The 19,539-nt window shown below is 36.6% G+C and overlaps 2 protein-coding genes across 9 annotated transcripts in view; both read left to right on the top strand.

Moving 5' to 3' along the window:
- Positions 1–19,539, top strand: part of LOC127832651 (solute carrier family 35 member E2A-like) — a 201,377-nt gene that overhangs the window by 155,375 nt on the left and 26,463 nt on the right. The window lies entirely within an intron of this gene.
- LOC127832653 (solute carrier family 35 member E2B-like) overlaps positions 1–19,539 on the top strand; it is a 211,531-nt gene that overhangs the window by 182,773 nt on the left and 9,219 nt on the right. Inside the window, exon 1 of one of the 6 annotated variants that reach the window (XM_052358259.1) lies at positions 2,301–2,446. The exons of 3 other annotated variants lie outside the window; for them this stretch is intronic. The gene's annotated coding sequence lies outside the window, so the exon portion shown is untranslated. Of the gene's footprint in view, positions 1–2,300; positions 2,472–14,156; positions 14,264–19,539 lie in introns of those variants that run through there. 2 more of the 6 variants (XM_052358260.1, XM_052358262.1) reach the window with 2 other exon arrangements.

The following is a 19,539-nucleotide window of genomic DNA, read 5'->3' as shown; positions in this document are numbered from 1 at the left end:
TTAGTAAGTTCAATAATTTGATTACTATCAAAGATAATCAATTTAGACTTGGACTTCTTTCTGATGGGGACAAGACGTTTGTTTAAGTCTAGCTGGATAGACTATAACCAAGAGCAGACAACTGTATCAAGCATTTTGTAAGAATAATGGCCCTTTTTCACTTAGAATATGCATTAATTGTCCAAGTTTGCGTACCACCTCAAATATTTTCTATGTCCCTTGACACAACTGTATCAAGCATTTTGTAACAATTATGGCCCCTTTTCCACTTAGAATATGTATACATGTATTATTGATAAATCTATGTTAAAGTTTGCCTACCACCTCAAATATTTTCTATGTCCCTTGACATATTGCTTTCATATTTTGCATACTTCTTTACCAACATGACCCCAATCTATAAACAAGAGTAGACAACTGTATCAAGCATTTTGTAAGAATTATGTTCCCTTTTTATACTTAGACAATTGAAAATTTGGTTAAGTTTTGTGTTTAGGTTCACTTTATTCCTAAAGTACCAAAGCTATTGCTTTCATACTTGCAACACTTACTAACCATCATATGGGGGGACTGTGCAGGCAAAGTTATGTAACTCTGACTGGCATTTTGACAGAATTATGGCCCCTTTTATACTTAGATAATTGAACATTTGGTTAAGTTTTGTGTTTTGGTCAATTTTACTCCTAAAGTATCATAGCTATTGCTTTCAGACTTGGAAAACTCGCTAATTATCGTAAGGGGGCTGTACAGGGCAAGTTGCTTAACTCTGGTTGGCATTTTAACGGAATTATGGCCTTTTTTGTCTTAGTAACTTTGAATATTTTGTTAAATTTTGTGTTTAGATCCAGTTTACTTCTAAAGTATCATGTCTATTGCTTTCAAACTTCAAATACTTTCTTACTATCATGAGGGTACTGTACCTGGCATGTTGAATTTGACCTTGACCTTTGAATGACCTTGACTCTCAAGGTCAAATTAATAAGTTTTGCTTAAATTGCCATAACTTCTTTATTTATGATCAGATTTGATCTAGAGTCCGTGATCAATTGTAATATATCAACGCTATTATAAATATTGAAACTTTGTTTAATGCAAAGATCTTCCAAAAAATGTGTATTTACAGATCTTTGTTTGATGAAACGACGTTTCAAATATTTTCAGTTCTATTGTGCCAGGGATCTATACATTTTGTTTGTATAGGCCCTAGGTCCCTGATTATGTGAAGTAATGAAATGTTGTTTATTGGAATCGGGACAAGCGATTGGTGATGCGAGATAAGAGAGGGCCGAGAGATAAAAAGCTCTCCTGCAGTCTTGCACCGATGTTTCCAGTTTTTGTTTATTGATAGATCTTTTCAAGGGAAAATAAATAGGTTTTAACAAAAAGTCACATATTCGCTTCGCAGCAAATGTGACTGAGCATCGAGGCAATTTTACTGATTGACACAGACTAAAGGCAGTCTAGCATCGGCGTAAAAGTTAATCAAGTTACGACATGGGAATGTGAACGAAATTTAACCAACTGTGTTATGTACCCGTTATGTATTGATTTTTTAACTTTTCTAATGCTGTAGCCGTGGTCGTTATTTAAGTACGGAATACCGTTATACATTAAAATCCAAAGGGCGAGAACGCGAGAGTACGACGACGAGAATGCGACAATACGATGACGACAGTGCGACAATACGATGGCGAGAATGTGAGAACGCGATAGTACGATGACGACAATGCGATGGCGACAGTGCGATAGTACGACGGCGACAATGCGATAGTCATATCGTACTTTCGCCATCGTATCATCGCATTCTCGCCATCGCGTTCTCGCATTCTCGCCATCGTATTGTCGCACTGTCGTCATCGTATTGTCGCATTCTCGTCATCGTACTCTCGCATTCTCGCCATCGCGTGTTCGCATTATCGCCATCGGATTGTTGCACTGTCGTCATCGTATTGTCGCATTCTCGTCATCGTACTCTCGCGTTCTCACATACTCGTTTTGTCGCCATCGTATTGTCGCACTGTCGTCATCGCACTGTCGCATTGTCGGCATCGTTCTTTCGTGTTCTCGCCATCGTGTTCTCGCCATCGTTTTAGCGTTTGTCGTTATCGTATTGTCGCATTCTCGTCATCGTACTCGCGCGTTCTCGCATTCTCGTCGTCTGGATTTTAATGTGTAACCACAATGTGTAACCACGTTAGCATTAACGGTATTCCGTATTTAAGACCGTTTATTGTGACGAAACAGTCTTACGTATTCTTGCATATGTTGATCACAGTTTAGGGTCGACCCACAGTTTAGCCCCTTGCGATTATCATAAACTTCTTTGTTTCCAATTTTATAAACATCAGTGGTTACAAACTGTACATATCTGCACATTTCACCAGTGCGAGATGTCAACACCTGTTCATCGAAAACAAACATATTCTTGTAAAATTGAAAGATTCAGGTGAAAAAGTTCACTGTACATTCAAGTAAACTGTTTACATTACTCAATTTAATGTTTTAATGATTTGCTTGTTTCTGATTCGCTAAATAATTAAAGCCATCAACGTCATGTGATTTTCGGGCGGCTGATTTTCGGATATTGTACACGAAACACTCGTCTAAGTTGAATTCGGGTTGGTGTCCAATTCTTCTCGAAGTCTTATCTGAACGGGAGATACTCATACATCATTTATAGGCAGGCTCCTTCCATATAAGGGTGCTCCCAAACATATGTATCCGGATATTGTTCTCCAACCCTCCATTACATGATGCTAGTTAAAGTGGGTATGCACGATTTTGATATGTCTTAAATTGTAATATATTGCCAGAAAAATTATACAATGAAGACGAATGTCATAATATGCAGCAAAGACAAATTAACGCCCCAAGCCAATTGTGACAAAGATATTTCGTACATATTTTTCTACAATAACCAAAGTATTCGTCTTTTGATTAGGATCGGATTAAGTGTTCGAGTGTCAGGGCTTTTCATCAGAAAATTGGGAAGAGGCCAGGGGCGGTGTACGGAAGAAACCCCTCCGGAACAAACCCCCTTCGCTAAAAACGGCAGGGCGAAAGAAACCCCCTTTCAAATTTTGCATACGCGGAAGAAACCCCCTCGCTAGTTTTGCATAGGGGGAAGAAACCCCCTCGCTAGTTTTGCATAGGGGGAAGAAACCCCCTCGCTAGTTTTGCATAGGCGGAAGAAACCCCCTCGCTAGTTTTGCATAGGGGGAAGAAACCCCCTTCCATAGCGGAACAAACCCCCTTCCAGACGATTTAGTTACATTTAAACGCAAGGTAATTGTTTACAGAAATTCACTTTCATTTTCAGAAAGTTCCCGGGAAGTATGATTGCATGATTAATTTTTTTTTAAAGACGAATGCTTCGGTTATTGAAGGAAAATATGTACAAAATATCTTCGTCACTATCGGCTCTGGGTGCTAATTTTGTTATTTTTATCAATCTAGTACAAGTAAACGCATATAAAATGTTATAATCTCACTGAAACGAGAGCAAGACAAATTCACACGAGCATCTCATCATTAACAACTTGTGAACATACGGCCGGTACACCTCTTTACTCAGCACATAACAGTTTGGAAATAGATTTTCGCACCTTCATTTAATTATATAAAAGGTCCTTTAATGTACTGGCTATTGTAGATAATGATGAGAAGTTGTGTCATGATCGGCGCCTTTGCGGCTCGTGTGAAGTTATGTACAGTTTTGTTTAATTACATTAGCATTCGGCTATAATTGTGTGATTTTAGGAAATGATTTGATCTTTGTAAATAAATGTAAATATATGCCTGTTTATCGTTAATAAATGCGTGTCTTTTTTCAACAACAATTTGTTTAATGTTTTCTAGTATATGCTTGCCGTGAACAAATGGCCGGTACACTCCTATAATCAGATTTTCGCACCTTCATTCAATTATCACGATAACGATGTATGAGTTTCACAGATTGAATATTTAGTGTGTACATTAAACAACTTCATTAACAACTATTTCATGTGAACAAACGGCCGGTACATTTCTTTACTATAAATCCGAAACACACTCCCGTAAGTTGGTGTTAACTCGTTTTGAATACGAAACACTTCCGAATGTAAATGTTACCGCAACGTTGAAATATTTTTGCAGTGTAAATTCTATTTTGTGTTGACTCTTTGTGTTGACTCTTTTTCTCAATAAAAAGGGCGCGAAAATTATGCAGCATAGATAGAAAGCGTGGGTGTATTGAGTGTTGTAACAAGCACACAACTAGTCAGGGGATTGATGCATGTTCGGAGGGAATATTTCATCAAGTCTATAAATAGTCACTTATGCCGAAATTTATTTGATACAAGAGAAAAAATGGCAAGGTTTGTGTTAAAGAAATTATTGAGAGTTTTTATCGTTTATATTTACCAGAAAGTGCTTTAAAAATGTTATAAACGGGATTATCGGGAAATGAATATAAACTTGAAAAGTAGCAAGCATGCAGTATTAGAGTCGGGTTGAAACGGATGTATTGGGGAATCGTTCGAGTCGGGATTTTACTACCTCTGCTGGAAAGACTTAACACTTAGGAAGGGGATTTATTCCGCCTCTCTGAAAACACGAAGGGGGTTTATTCCACCTGTCTGAAAACTCGAAGGGGGTTTGTTCCACCTATGCAAAACTAGCGAGGGGGTTTCTTCCGCGTATGCAAAATTTGAAAGGGGGTTTCTTCCGCTATGCCGTTTTTAGGGAAGGGGGTTTTTCCGAAGGGGGTTTATTCCAGTAATCGCCAGGGGCCTTTCAAATTGGGAATTTTATGCGCGATAAGTGCTCATTTTGGGAAGACAGTGTTTTTAAAAGTTATTGAAACAGGGTCTTTTCATTGTGCAGAAGTATTAAAAGACAGATTGTGGTGCATTCTTAATCATATTCGAGCTCATTGCTTTCAATTTGGGAGATGCCCAATATGTCTAAGTAAAAAAAAAATTTTTTTTTTTTTTACAATTTGTGAAATTCCCCTATCAATTTTGGGAAAAAATGACCTTATTTTCGATTGGGAAGGGGCCGAAATTCGGCCCCTATTATATAAGGATGAAAAGCCCTGAGTGTTGTATGAATAGATATCATTGTAGGATATTAAAATGATTCGTAAAAGTAAATTTAGAAATAGAAGATCGAGTTCGCGTGTTAGATAGCTTTTTAGACAACGAAAACATTGTTACAATCTCAAGTTTGAACGTTGATACGTTCTATGGTCGTAACGATGAAGCTGAGAGTTGTAACACCCGATCCGTTGATACTGTTCCCAACAACCCTGATGTGTGTTTTGCGGAAAAGAACTCAAGGACACCCACCAAGGAACCGTTCATTTCCCAGGTAGAAAGGAGACCCCAACCCTTCAATGAAGCTATGACGCCAACAAACGAGTTAATCACGTCACCACCACAGGCGGGCAGTTCCGGTAAACCTATACCAGTAAGAATATCGAGAAGATTCGACGAAGCTATGATAGACGATGGATATAGGGCCCAAAGGCGGAGGCACATCAAACATTTTTGTGTATTGGGATATCGGAAGTCAGTGAACGTGAATACATTGTATAAGTACATTACCGAAAAGGGCCCAACGGTTTCCTCTTTGAGAATTTTCCCAGTTCGAAAATCCCCCAACAAAGTTGTGATACGTCTAAATTTGGAGGATAACTGCGATGCAATCAATGTTCTCGAACAAAACTTTTGGCCGCGCTTTGTGAAATGTGTCCCGTGGAAATCTAGAACTGAGCTCAAACGCTCACGCAGGTGTACGGAAAACGACCCGGTTTGTAATACTAGACACTTCGACGAAGAAGATGCACAACGGATCAACGTCGAGGAAGACCGTTGTTTTTGGCACGAATATAGCAACGGGGACACGTTTTCCATGAACAGATATGAACCGCTATCTACAGACATCGATTAACTCAATCATGGGAATCAATATAATGATGTGGAATGCTACTGGTATAATGTCCAGCTCCTCATACCTGTGTAACCACGTAAAATAGACATATGCGGAATATCAGAGCATTGGCTTTCTGAATCTAATGTGCATTTTTTGACTCACTCTCAAACAATTATAGATGTCATGTGGTTTGTGACAGTAGCTTAGCAATAGGAAATGAGCGAAGAATGGGCAAGGGTGGTGTAGCGATCATGTGGCAAAATAAATATGATTATTGTATCACACCTGTAGATATTGATGATGATCACATTGCAGGTATCCAGATGCAAATTTCTGCAAACGATTATATGTATATGTTTTAGGTCTATTTACCCTGCTCCAACCACTCTATTGATATTTTTGCTGACTATATCTGGAGATTATACGATATATATAACAAGTACGCTGATAACGGTACTGTAGTATTTATGGGTGATTTCAATGCGGACATAAGTATATCAGCTAATAATCCCCCGCACTCGGCTTTTGCGTAGGTTATTAATTGACTGTAATATGCTAGCGGTTAACACTTTGCCCGAGTGTCGCGGATCAAACTGCACCTTTGTCTCCTACGACAGTACTTGTAGAACTACAATAGACTATATTTGTTTGCCTGTTGAAACTGCTGACCTTGTGCTATTTTCCGAAATTATTGATGATGATTGTCTTAATGTTTCTCGTCATAGGCCTGTATTATTATGCTTTAATGTCTACTGGTTCTCGAGTTTGAGCGTACCGGAAGTGTGTCAACAAAAGACATACATTAACTGGAAAAGGGTAACCAGAGAAGATGCCGAACATTACCAGTCACTACTGTCATCCAGCCGTGTAATACAACGCCTGTGCTCGGACACACTCGACAGGCAGGAAATTGATCGGGCATATATTGACTTAACAAATACTCTTTACTCATATGCAAATGAATCCTTGCCCCAAAAACGTTTCAAGTCATTTCTAAAACCGTTTTGGTGCCTGGCTCTGACTGAAGCGCACATTAATTCTCGGCTTGCTCGAGACCAGTGGTGTCGCGCCGGACGGCCCCGAGACCGGAAATGCTTTGAATACACCAGCTACAAAGCGGCAAAGCGAATTTTTGGACGCCTCCATTGGGTGTGTGCAAACCGATTCATGGCGGACATGGACAAATAAATTGATACAGCGGCTGAGATGGACCAAACTAAGTTCTGGAAGATGGTCAACTCAAGACGGAAAACGTCGGGGTCAAAAATGAATAAAGGAATAATATTCCAAGGAACCGTTGTTCGTGACCGCGATGAGCAACTACAAGGATGGGGAAACTACTTTGAGAATCTGTATAAGCCATCAGCATCACGCGACTTTGACGAACAATTTTTGTTGAAAACGTCTACCGAAGTGGAACGTACCCTTCTCTCCACGACCACAGACCCCAACGCATCTGTGTCCCCTGAAGTGATTGAAAATATCATCAATACACTACCGAGAGGAAAATCATCTGGCGAGGACAATATAGTTTATGAACATTTCATTTTTTCACAGACAGTTGTAGCCCCTGCACTAGCTAACCTTTTCACGTACATGCTAAGACTAGGTTATATCCCGAACTGTATGAAACGTGGTGTGATAATAACTCTCCATAAAGGGGGTAGAAAAAGAAAGGATGACCCAAATAATTACTGTGCAATTACTCTTCTCTCAGCGGTTTTAAAATTGTATGAATCAGTTATTTTGTTGCGTTGTAAAGATACTATTTCCAAGACTTTAAGCATGCAACAAGGTGGCTTCCAAGAACAACTCGGCTCTATAATGACGTCATTCGTGTTACGAGAATGCATTCAATTTTCACGCGAGCATTCATCCAAGATGTATGTCTGCTTCCTGGATGGGAAGCAGGCATTCGACAACGTGTGGCATACAGGGCTTCTGTACAAATTGTTGAAATGCATCATTGACCCCACAAGCCTCATTGCGATTAAAGAACTCTATATGAACGCCAAAAGCTATGTTCTTACCATGGAAGACGTTCCCATAAGTTCCCGGTTTTGCAAGGTACCCGCCAGGGTAGTAAAAGCTCACCGCTCCTGTACCTAGTGTTCATCAACGGGCTTATCAAACAACTGGAGGATAGCGGGTTGGGTATGTGTATCTACAACATGAACATCTGTTCGCCGACCGTCCCAGACGATATGGTTTTAATATCGTACTCAAAAACGGGACTTGATAAAATGATGGATATATGCTACAAATACTCAAGAGTATGGCGCTATGAATATAACGCAAGTAAATGTGCCGTTATCGTTTTTAATGAGCGTACAAACACAGGAAACTCCCGCGTGTTTAGGCTTGGAAGTGAAACAGTTAAAGAATCCGAAAGTTATTCACATTTGGGGATAACTGCCGACGCGTGGCTTTCGTCGCAAATGCTTTTAGCAGACGCCTGCAACAAGCTTCGAGGTACATACCTGAGCATATGCAGCAGCGGCTTTAATCCATCATCACTCAGCCCAATCACCTTCAGAACAATTTATCAATCCATGGTTGTTCCGAAAGCATTATACGGCTGTGAACTGTGGACTGTTATCAGTGCCAGCGATATGTTACGCCTTGAGCGCTCTCATCGGTTCTGTATTAAATCTATGCAGCAATTTCATTCCTTAACGAATACGGACTTTGCATTAGCATCAATTAATGTAAACTCGATTGAGAATATCATTGACAGGAAAAAGCTAGTGTTTTTTGGTCAATTATGTCGTTTACCAAACCAATACCTTGCCAAACAAGTGTTCATTAACAGACTTGTACGATACCTGAATAACGACAAACAAACTAAAGGCTTCGTTCCGGAAATCTACAGACTGCTGTATAAATACCAACTGCAATCGTGTTTAGACGGGTATTTACAATCAGGTTTGTTCCCGTCTAAGCAAGCATGGAAACAGATGCTCCAACGATTGGTATCCGCTCCGGAACATCACAGACAGTTGGAAAGTATCCCGGACGTGTGTCCCACATTGAACCTTGATGATGTTCTACACGTAGATAAGCCCTCGTCCCTCTGGAAAATATCCCGAATTTCGCCTAAGCTATCGCCCTTAATAGCCACCCTGATGGCACAACTGGGAGGATTCCTCTCTAGATCGTACCCAACAGTGTGCTCATTGTGTGGGATAAACACGGAAAACAAACTACTTCATTCAGTGTGTTTTTGTTCGAGAAGGGAACTCTTACGTGAATCACTTTGGGATGCTGTCATTTACCAAAAGGGGTTTCAGTGTTTTATTAAATTAATACGAAAGACACCATTAGAACAAATCGTAACGTTGTTTGAAATGACGCTATCAACTACAGATGACAATCGCCTGAATAATCAATTAGCAATCCTATTGCTGAGACTAGTTTGTTAGTTTGTGAGTGTGCTAATTATAAAATCGTCTCTCTATTGTTGTTGATATGCATGTACATATATTAATATACACATATTATTATCTATTGTATACATTAATGATGTAAATACTTGTTGTAAATGTGTTAAGCTCTCCATGAATGGAGGAAATAAAGAATCTATCTATCTATCTATGATATACATACTGGCGAATTTGACTGTGCTAACATTTTTGATTTCAGAATTTAATATCTGGCTTATTTCGCATTTTTCAACACATGTTCTTCTTAACTTTTATTTTAATTTATATTGAATTATATGTATATTAAGTTTTTTACACATTTTATATATATTCATAAATATTTGACAAAATTGTGCAAACCCACTTTAAAGGGGCCTTTTCACAGATTTTGGCATGTTTTGTAGTTTGTCATTAAATGCTTTATATTGATAAATTGTAAACATTGGATATAAAAAGCTCCTGTAAAAAATCAAGAATAAAATTTAAAAAAAGAAAAAAAAGTTTGCCCTCAGCAGGGCTCGAACCACTGCCCCCTAGAGTCCTGGAGTACAAAGTCTGCCACTTAGACCACTTAGCTATCCTTTCGGGTACAATGCGTTATGTATTTTATGCTATTTATAAGCAATCCCCATAGTTTGAACTTTTTCACAAAATATAACGCCAACAACAGAACTCTCCAAATTATTAATTTGTTTCGCGTTGCAAGCTTTATAATCTTCGGGTTTTGTAAATCGTCAAAAGATGCATATTTTGGCTATTTTAGAGCATGGTAAATGTTCAGTATTACTGTTTCCTCACGAATATCATAACTAAAACTAACATTTGCGAATCTGAAACAACTTTTGTCACATTTGTGAATTTACCCAAACGTGAAAAGGCCCCTTTAAAGGAAAGCTGTTCACAAAAATTGGCTGAAAAAATAACAACATTTAGAACTTGCTCAACGCTTTTTCAGTTTTTATACAAGCTGCATTGAATATATAGGCATATGCTGATATCATAGTAGCCATCACCTGCTATTGCATATTGTAATGTTGCGAAAACACTAGAACAGTTACTGATCTATTGCTCTTACCCCAATAACAATTGCTGATCAAACTGTATTTCAATTAGCATTACCATTTTTTTTTCGTGAAATATATATTTTCTTTTCCTAGTAATGACCTTATTATTATTCCCCCGGTAGGGTGGCATATAGCAGTTGAACTGTCCGTCAGTCAGTATGTCAGTCTGTCTGTCCGTCCAAAAACTTTAATGGTCATAACTTTTTCAATATTTAACATAGCAACTTGATATTTAGCATGCATGTGCATCTCATGGAGCTGCACATTTTGAGTGGTGAAAGGTCAAGGTCATCCTTCAAGGTCAAATGGCTAATATATGGCGTCTGTCCGTCCGTCCAATAAACTTTAACATTGGCCATAACTTTTTCACTATTGAAGATAGCAACTTGATATTTGGCATGCATGTGTATCTCCTGGAGCTGAACATTTTAGGTGGCGAAAGGTGAAGGTGAAGGTCATCCATCAAGGTCAAATGTCAAATATTCCGTCCGAAAACTTTAACATTGGCCATAACTTTTTCACTATTGAAGATAGCAACTTGATATTTGGCATGCATGTGTATATCCTGGAGCTGAACATTTTGGGTGGTGAAAGGTGAAGGTGAAGGTCATCCTTCAAGGTCAAATGTCAAATATTCCATCCGAAAACTTTAACATTGGCCATAACTTTTTAAATATTGAAGATAGCAACTTGATATTTGGCATGCATGTGTATCTCCTGGAGCTGAACATTTTCAGTGGTGAAAGGTCAAGGTCATCCTTCAAGCTCAAAGGTGAAAAATTAAAAAATAATAATTTGCATTTCGCCATTCAATTTCTTACTTACTTCTCATGGAGCTGCACATTTTGATTGGTGAATGGTCAAGGTCATCCTTCAAGGTCAAAGGTCAAATATATGGCTTCAAAGCGGCGCAATAGGGGGCATTGTGTTTCTGACAAACACATCTCTTGTTTTTATGTTGTGGATTGCATATAACCATGTACGCACCGTGTTTAAAAAGTGAGGAGCCCCATTCTGGGTAATGAGAATTTGAAGAAACATGTACAGTTTATTTGATTTGAACTTTTCCATCAAACTCCAATTGTCATTCGAAAGGTAAGTTATGAAAGAATGCATTTACATAAAATTTATCACATATTATTTAACGTTTTTTACATGCACCTTTTGAAACCAAAGTGAAGTTGCCAGAAGCGAATCACTTTAGGCAATATGGCGGGAAAAGTTGATTAATGAGGGGGTTGTCTCAAAGTTCGTTTAAAACGGCACAATTGTATTTTTATGATATGTTTGTACGGTTTCAATGTTTAATATACTGGTATGCTACACATTGTTCCAGTTCTTATCAAATTTAAAATAAAGGATTAGAAAAGTTGGAAAATTATTAAGTTTTTTGTTTTACTGAGCATATAAATGGAAACATATTTTATAAATTCATGCAACTAGATTTACATAATATCATTTTTATTGGTTCAATACCAAAATACGTTAACAAAACTGGTACAAATTGTCAAGTTATTTAGTCATTATTCAACTTTGAATTCATTTACGTAATTAAATAAAAACAATTGTAAAACTAAATTACACAAATATTAACTTAACGAATAAACAATAAAAAAACTATCAAATAAAAAAAATAATAATGGAAATTATCATACAATGTAATTTTATGTACTTTAATAAAGAAATAGGCATTGTTATGCTTTTTGGATTTCAGTCATCCAAGAGTAGTACTTTCAAAGATGAGGCTACGACCAGTAGTTATTTTTCTGATAAGAATTCTCCAGCATCTAAACTTCTGCTGGAAAACTTTGCGTCTCATCCAAACATTCCTTCTTACGCAGTTCATTGATTGATTTGGAGCACACACAAATACACATGATGACATACACCCCCTGTACGTCGATAATCCAAACTGAGTAGGATAATTCAAACTGAAGAAACAAATGGCGACAGAAATAAAGACTTAAGTCATTTATTTCTTAGAAAACGTTTATTTATGTTTAGTTGTGACATGATAAACGTTTCTTTTTTATAAAATGTTATTTGCCGGATACAATGCGATAATAAAACCATTACAATTAAAAACAATTACGTCAAAATAAATGAATATGTTTAAAAATCTTGAAAAAGTAAATGAAATTGTCGAAAGGTTAAGACCAAAAACAATTGTAACGGAATGTTTTTAATGTTTAAATGCTTGGATTTAAATGTATTTACCTTTCATGTATGTATGTAAGGAAAAATATTGGGGTAAATGCTAGAAAACGCAATATATTCGTATTTGTTTCGGACAAAAATATACAAATTGGATAATGACCTAACTAGTGTATGGATTATTCCAAACTAACATCATGAAGTCGATGGATAATGACCAAACTGCCAGATGTCTTTATGTCAGTTTGGATTTATCCATAAAGTTTAATACCCGTCCTGCAAACACATGATTTTAACACAGAAGCACACTAGTTGTTAAAAGGAAAATTTTAAAGGACATACCTGATATAATTTGGCATATCTCTGTTACAGTTTTGTTCGCTCTTTTGTCAATTAACGTGTAAATATTTCAACACATAGGTCGCAATTCATGTAAATTAGCATTTTTCAAAGACAAATTTATCGTTTTTTACTAGAAAACTATTAAATCATTGCAAAATTCAAAACGCCTGTGTGTGTCAGACATTCAATATCACATATGTAGAAAAATTACGTCATTGTAGTTACTAAATTAGCAGAAATGATAAAATAGTCATCTTCCTTTCAGTTTCAGTTTCGGCCAACATTTTTTTCTTCAGTTTGAATTATCCAACTGAGTTTGGATTATCGACGTACAGGGGGTGACATAGCTTGTCTTGTTTGATCGCACCATTAGAATACTTTCCTAAGGTTCTTCATAATCAGGCTACTAATGAAACAAGAGTTCTGTGGTTGGAGACATATGCCCCCCCCCCATAACATGGCCTTGAACTAGTGATCCCAATGTCAATTGAAGTACTACTGTCAAAAGCAAATGAACATGTGAAGTATCAAGCCAATCAGTCGATTTGTTGAAGAGTGATTGATTGGAAACGATTTTCACATTTATTGTGACAGTGACCTTTGACGTAGTGACACAAATTTCAATAGGGGTCATTTACTATCCAAGGCCAATGCACATGTGATGTATCAAGCCAATAAGCCAATTTGTTGAAGAGTTATTGATCGGAAACAAACTGGTCTACCAACAGACCAATCGACATCCAGCAAAACAATATACCCCCTCTTCTTCGTAGGGGAGCATTAAAGACAACTAATGTTAAGTAATGTAGCAGGTTTAGATGTTAGCCATGTCACAAAGATGTACCAGTGACTTTATTGTTACGTAATGGTTAATGGTGGCAAAATATTTTCCGAAATAACAGGAGATCCAGTGGGCAGTTTTTCCCTATGGCCAGCTAAAGATCAAGAAGGTGGTGGATTTTTGTCTTGTCATGTGTTTGTGTTTTCACAAATATTGATATTGATGTGTTCTTAAGTAAACTACGTACACTCTTGATTGATGCCATGGATGGCACATGCTTAAAAATTGAGAAAGAACATTATTCATTTCATTACTCTATTGTAACAGTTATTTAAATTTTATCCATGCAGATTTAATGTCTGTGCTAAACAACAGTGTATAGCTTTGATTAAAGTTTATATTAATAAAGTGTTATTGGATAACTAAAATCCTATGATATAATTTAGTTTTTGTTTATTACACATATTGCTGTAAAACATCAGATTGTCAATTGCCTAAAGACAAAAGCTTGTCACTATGTTTAAATGCTGATTTTAATGTTAATGGAAAGCATAAACAAAATACTAACGTTGTGATCAAGGCTCAGGGTATGTTTTTAATATTGCATTTGAAAAACATGTTTTCTGTAAGTTTAATGGGGTTTTTTCTATTTCTGTGCAATTGTTAACATAGCAGCTGATTTCTGTCATATTCATGTGTTTTGACATGCCTCCCACATTGTCATGTGATTCTATACTGGAGAAAATAAGCATGTCATTAAATGCTTTATATTGATAAATTCAAACATTTGACCTAAAAATCTCCAGTAAAAAACAAGAATACAATTTTAAAAAAGGAAAAAAGTACCCCTCAACAGGGCTCGAACCACTAACCCATGGAGTCCTGGGCTATGCAATCGACCAGTATGACGTACCCTTTGGTTCAAAGGTACATATACGCCAACAGCTAAAAATAGATATCACCGTGGTTACAATTTTGTTACTGCGGTAATAAATTTATCACTGCTGTGATATATTTTTATCTATTTGTAACTGTGGTGATACTTGGTCTGACCCAAAGAGTTCGATAAGAGCTTAATCAAACTGACCAATGTAATAACGTCTTGCAAAACGGCGAATCGGCGAATATTTTAATTGAAGCTTTATTCGTTGTAACTTAAGAATTGTCACTTTATGTTTATACAATTATAACTTCATTAAGAATTAATAATCTAGGTGACAATTTTAGAAACCTTATTATTTTCCGTTGCCTCAACGTCTGTGCGTGTCATAAAACCGGGTATGAAGGCAGTTGACCGTTCAAGCGATTACAGTTTAAAAGCAAAAGTCTTTAACAATTAATTCCCTTATCTAATATGATCTAATTGCAATAAAGCAGATGATATGTCAATGAGAGTAGTTTAACAAATAAAATGTAAAATTCACTAACCATTTATTTACTCAAACAGATAAGTGTGACAAACAGCTGGCGATCTCTATCAAACTCGTAAAAAAGTTACTGGTTTACTAAGAATAAATCTATATCAACTTAACTTATCAAGTGTTTATTTATTTATTTATTTTTTATTGTTTTTGGTCTGTTTGTCTGTCTGTCTGTCATTCATTCATTGTGTGAGTCACACACTTTAACCTTGGTTAAACTTTTGCAATAACTTTTTATGCCCCGAAGGAGGGCATATAGTGATCGGACTGTCCGATGTCTGTCTGTCCGTCCGTCTGTCGGTCTTTCCGTTACACATTGCATTTAGGCTTCGAAAAATGCTCATAACTTCTATGTCCCTTGAGATGTAACCTTCATACATGGTATACATGTGTATATGGACAAGGCCTTTCCATACGCACACATTTTTTTACCTCTGTGACCTTGACGTTGAACTTGGGGTCCGCGTTTAGGTTTCTGTGACCTTGACCTTGAACTAAGGGTCTGCGTTTAGGTTTCAAAATCTGCGTTAAGTTTAAAAAAATGCTCATAACTTCTATGTCCCTTGAGATATAACATTCATATTTGGCATGCATGTGTATATGGACAAGACTTTTCCATAGGAACAAAAATTTTGACCCCTGTGACCTTGACCTTGAACTTAGGGTCAGCGTTTAGGTTTCGAAATCTGCGTTTAGGTTTCGAAAAATGCTCATAACTTCTATGAAAGCGTTTATAGGAGGCATATGTCATCCTATGGTGACAGCTCTTGTTGAATATTGAAGATTGCAACTTGATATTTGGCATGCATGTGTATCTCATGAAGCTGCACATTTTGAGTGGTGAAAGGTCAAGGTCATCCGTCACCCTTCAGGGTCAAAAGTATAAAAACAATTCAAGGGAAGTAACAAGCTTTAAAAGGGAGATAATTTCTAAACCTGCCAAATGATATATTGAAATTTTATTTCAAAGCGGCGCAATAAGGGGCATTGTGTTTCTGACAAACACATGTCTTGTTTGTTTTAAAGATCCATGTATGAGTAATTATACATTTGTAGACCACACTCGATAACATAATAAAGGTTGACATGATATTGATATTTGAGAGTCGGTTTGTTACAGGAAAAATGATTGGTTGAAAACTGACCCAAACAAATAAATGTTACAGCAGGCATAAAAATATACCAGCAGTCATAATTTGTCACCACTGTGACAAAATTGTTACCGCAATGTCAAAATAGATATCACCGCAGTGACAAATTGTTACCGCAGTGACACATTGTCATCGCCATAACAATTTTGTCACCGCGGTGATATCTATTTTTAGCTGTTGGCGTATTTGTACCTTTGCCCCAAATGGTACGGCATAGACCAGCGTTGCCTGCTAACAGTAGCGATATAGGGTTTTAAGCTCACCTTAGCACAATGTTTTTGATCGCCTTTTTGTGCGTCGTCAACATTTGCCTTGTTAATACACAAGAGGCCACATTTATTGTCCCGTCTTCATGAAATGTGGTAAGATGATTTCTGAAATCTGGGACGAGTTCGAAATTTGTTCCAGTTGGTTTAAAAACATTGCCGCCAGGTGGCGGGGCATTTTTCCTTATATGGCTATAGTAAGACCTTGTTAACACTCTATAGGCAACATTTATTGTCCGATCTTTATGAAAGTTGGTCAGAAGATTTGTCCCAATGATATATTGGACGAAATTGAAAATGGTTCCGGTTGGTTGAAATACATGTCCGCCAGGGGACGGGGAATTTTTCTTAATATGGCTATAGTAAAACCTTGTTAACACTCTAGAGGCCACATTTTTTGTCCAATCATCATGAAACTTGATCAGAAGATTTGTCCCCATGACCATGATATCTTGGAAGAGTTTGAAAATGGTTTTGGTTGGTTGAAAAACATGGCTGCCAGTGGCGGGGCATTTTTTCCCTTATATGGCTATAGATGGCTATAGAAAAACTCTGTTAATACTGTAGAAGCCATATTTATTGTCAGATCTTCATGAAAATTGGCCAGAGGATTTTTTCCAATGATATCTTGGAAGAGTTCGAAAATGGTTCCAGTTGGTTGAAAAATATGGCCGCCAGGGGGTACATTTTTCCTAATATGGCTATAGTGAAAAACTTAAAATTCTTAAAGTAACATTTATTGTCCAATCTTCATAAAATGTGGTCAGAACATTTTAAAATTATATCTTATATGCGATTGAAAATGATTCAGGTCTGTTAAAAATCATTCCCGCCATGGTGCTGGTAATTTATCCTTTTATGACTATAGTAAAACCTTGTTAGCACTGTATAAGTTACATTTATAGATCTCTCTTCATGAAATTTGGTCAGAACATTTGTTCTAATGATATCTTCACCTGCACAGAACCGGTCAGTTCCTTTGTATCTCATGTAAGCGACTTTGGGCCTTTCAGGCTCTCTTGTTAATGGTTTGAATGACAACGGTGGGCAGGTCCATTGTATAGATGCACTCTTCGAAGAGGCTGATGGAACCGTGAATGAAATACTCACAGGAGTGACAGTGGTTGTTGGCGAAACTTATTAATAACTCATTCTGAAAAGCAATATTGACTTGATGTCAACAAAGACACTCAATAAAACGTGTGGAGATTTTAGTATGTATGCTTCTGAATAGTACAAGGTAACATTTATGTTTTATTGAAGTTAGGACTTGTCGCTTATTAAAAGTGATATTATGTGCATCTAACAGTATATGCTATGTTTATAGGTGTCTATCGCAACCCTTGTTGATTTTTGGTGTTTTCACTTCATATACACTTATATTTGTCAATGCAGCATCAACATACTTAAACAATATCCCGTAAATAAAAAAATTATGCATTTGAATATCAACCGTACTTTGTTTTGACAACTGTAGACAGAAATGATTTGATGTACGATGTGAGTCTTGATGTAATTTTCATGCAGATTCGTTCATAAGACACAAAGACACAATTTTGTTTTACGGATCATTTCGGCTTAGAGGACTGGTTGAGTCATATAAAATATTGAATATAATATATATTTTTTATTAACGGTAGCAAGATGAGTTATAGATAATTGGTCACTTGCCTCATTTTAACTAACTCTTTTGACCTGTTAATTCTTTTCAGCTCAATTCAACAGTGAAAAATGCCCAAAATATCACTTTTATTGGTAATATGTAAGGTTTATTGACACAAGGCAGGCAGTTTTATTCCCTTTCTCATTTGGCAGAATTTCATAAAATAATGTGTACATGTTGCATTCAATCGAAATGAAGGCATACTTGCTGATTGGTCGCTATTATGAATAGCCTAAGGCACATGTATAACAGTACTTAATTCAATCATTTATGCATGTGCAAAATTCAGTTGATATAGTAACTTCTGTATTGGTGAAATTCTTAACCTCAATTATCACCAGGAAAGGCCAGATATTGCGTTGAAAATACACACATGGATTACCGGTATACTGTATTCTCGGGCAAATGATAAAGTCGGAAAATCTATGTATCAAGTGGTCGTTATGGCAGGATAGGGACATACATCTTATATTGCTATGTATGTATTTGGGAATCTTTGACGTTTTTAAAAAGGACAACTTTTCTCATTTAGAATGTGTTTATGGTACTGTATACAGTAAAATAAAGTACCAGTAAATGAACAAAGCAACAGACAGTTACCCACAACAACTTTTAATGAAACCCGCGTACATTTTTTCTCTTTTAAAACGCATGAAAATCAAATTAATATTCCTTGTTATGTGTTACATTGTAATTGTTTGAATAAACTTTAAAGCATGTTAACGCAATATAACCCTTTTCTTTTGTTGTATTTTAAAAGTTATTTTAAAACATGCAAATGATAAGTCTAACTTCCACTGTAAAATATTGAAATACAACTAAGACTTCCAGATTTCATGCCTTGGACTTCTCAAGATTTTATGCATTAGACTTCTCGAGATTTTATGCATTAGACTTCTTGAGATTTTATGCATTAGACTTCTCAAGATTTTATGCATTATACTTCTCTAGATTTTATGCATTAGACTTCTCGAGATTTTATGCATTAGACTTCTCGAGATTTTATGCATTAGACTTCTCGAGATTTTATGCCTGCTATTTCTCCAGATTTTATGCATGGGACTTCTCCAGATTTTATTCCTTCTACTTCTCCAGATTTTATGCCTGGTATTTCTCCAGATATATTGCCTGGGACTTCTAAAATTTAAGGCTTGAAAAACTAGAGGAAGGGCTATGCTGAAGTGCAACCTTTTAAGACAGGTTGACATTGGTTCTTTTTGAAGATTATTACAAACAATAAATATAAACTATCATAGTGTGATGTTGAAGTTGTTTTTCATCATGATGATGATGATACTTGTGCTGCTCAAGAAACAGCCAACTAAATTTAAGTACTCTAAGTTTGTCCATCCTTCTGCATAT

The sequence above is a fragment of the Dreissena polymorpha genome, chromosome 5, assembly GCF_020536995.1.
Source record: "Dreissena polymorpha isolate Duluth1 chromosome 5, UMN_Dpol_1.0, whole genome shotgun sequence".
Classification (NCBI taxonomy): Eukaryota; Metazoa; Mollusca; class Bivalvia; order Myida; family Dreissenidae; genus Dreissena; species Dreissena polymorpha.
The sequence above is the reverse complement of the archived record's forward strand: the minus strand, read 5'-3'. Positions and strand labels throughout refer to the sequence as shown.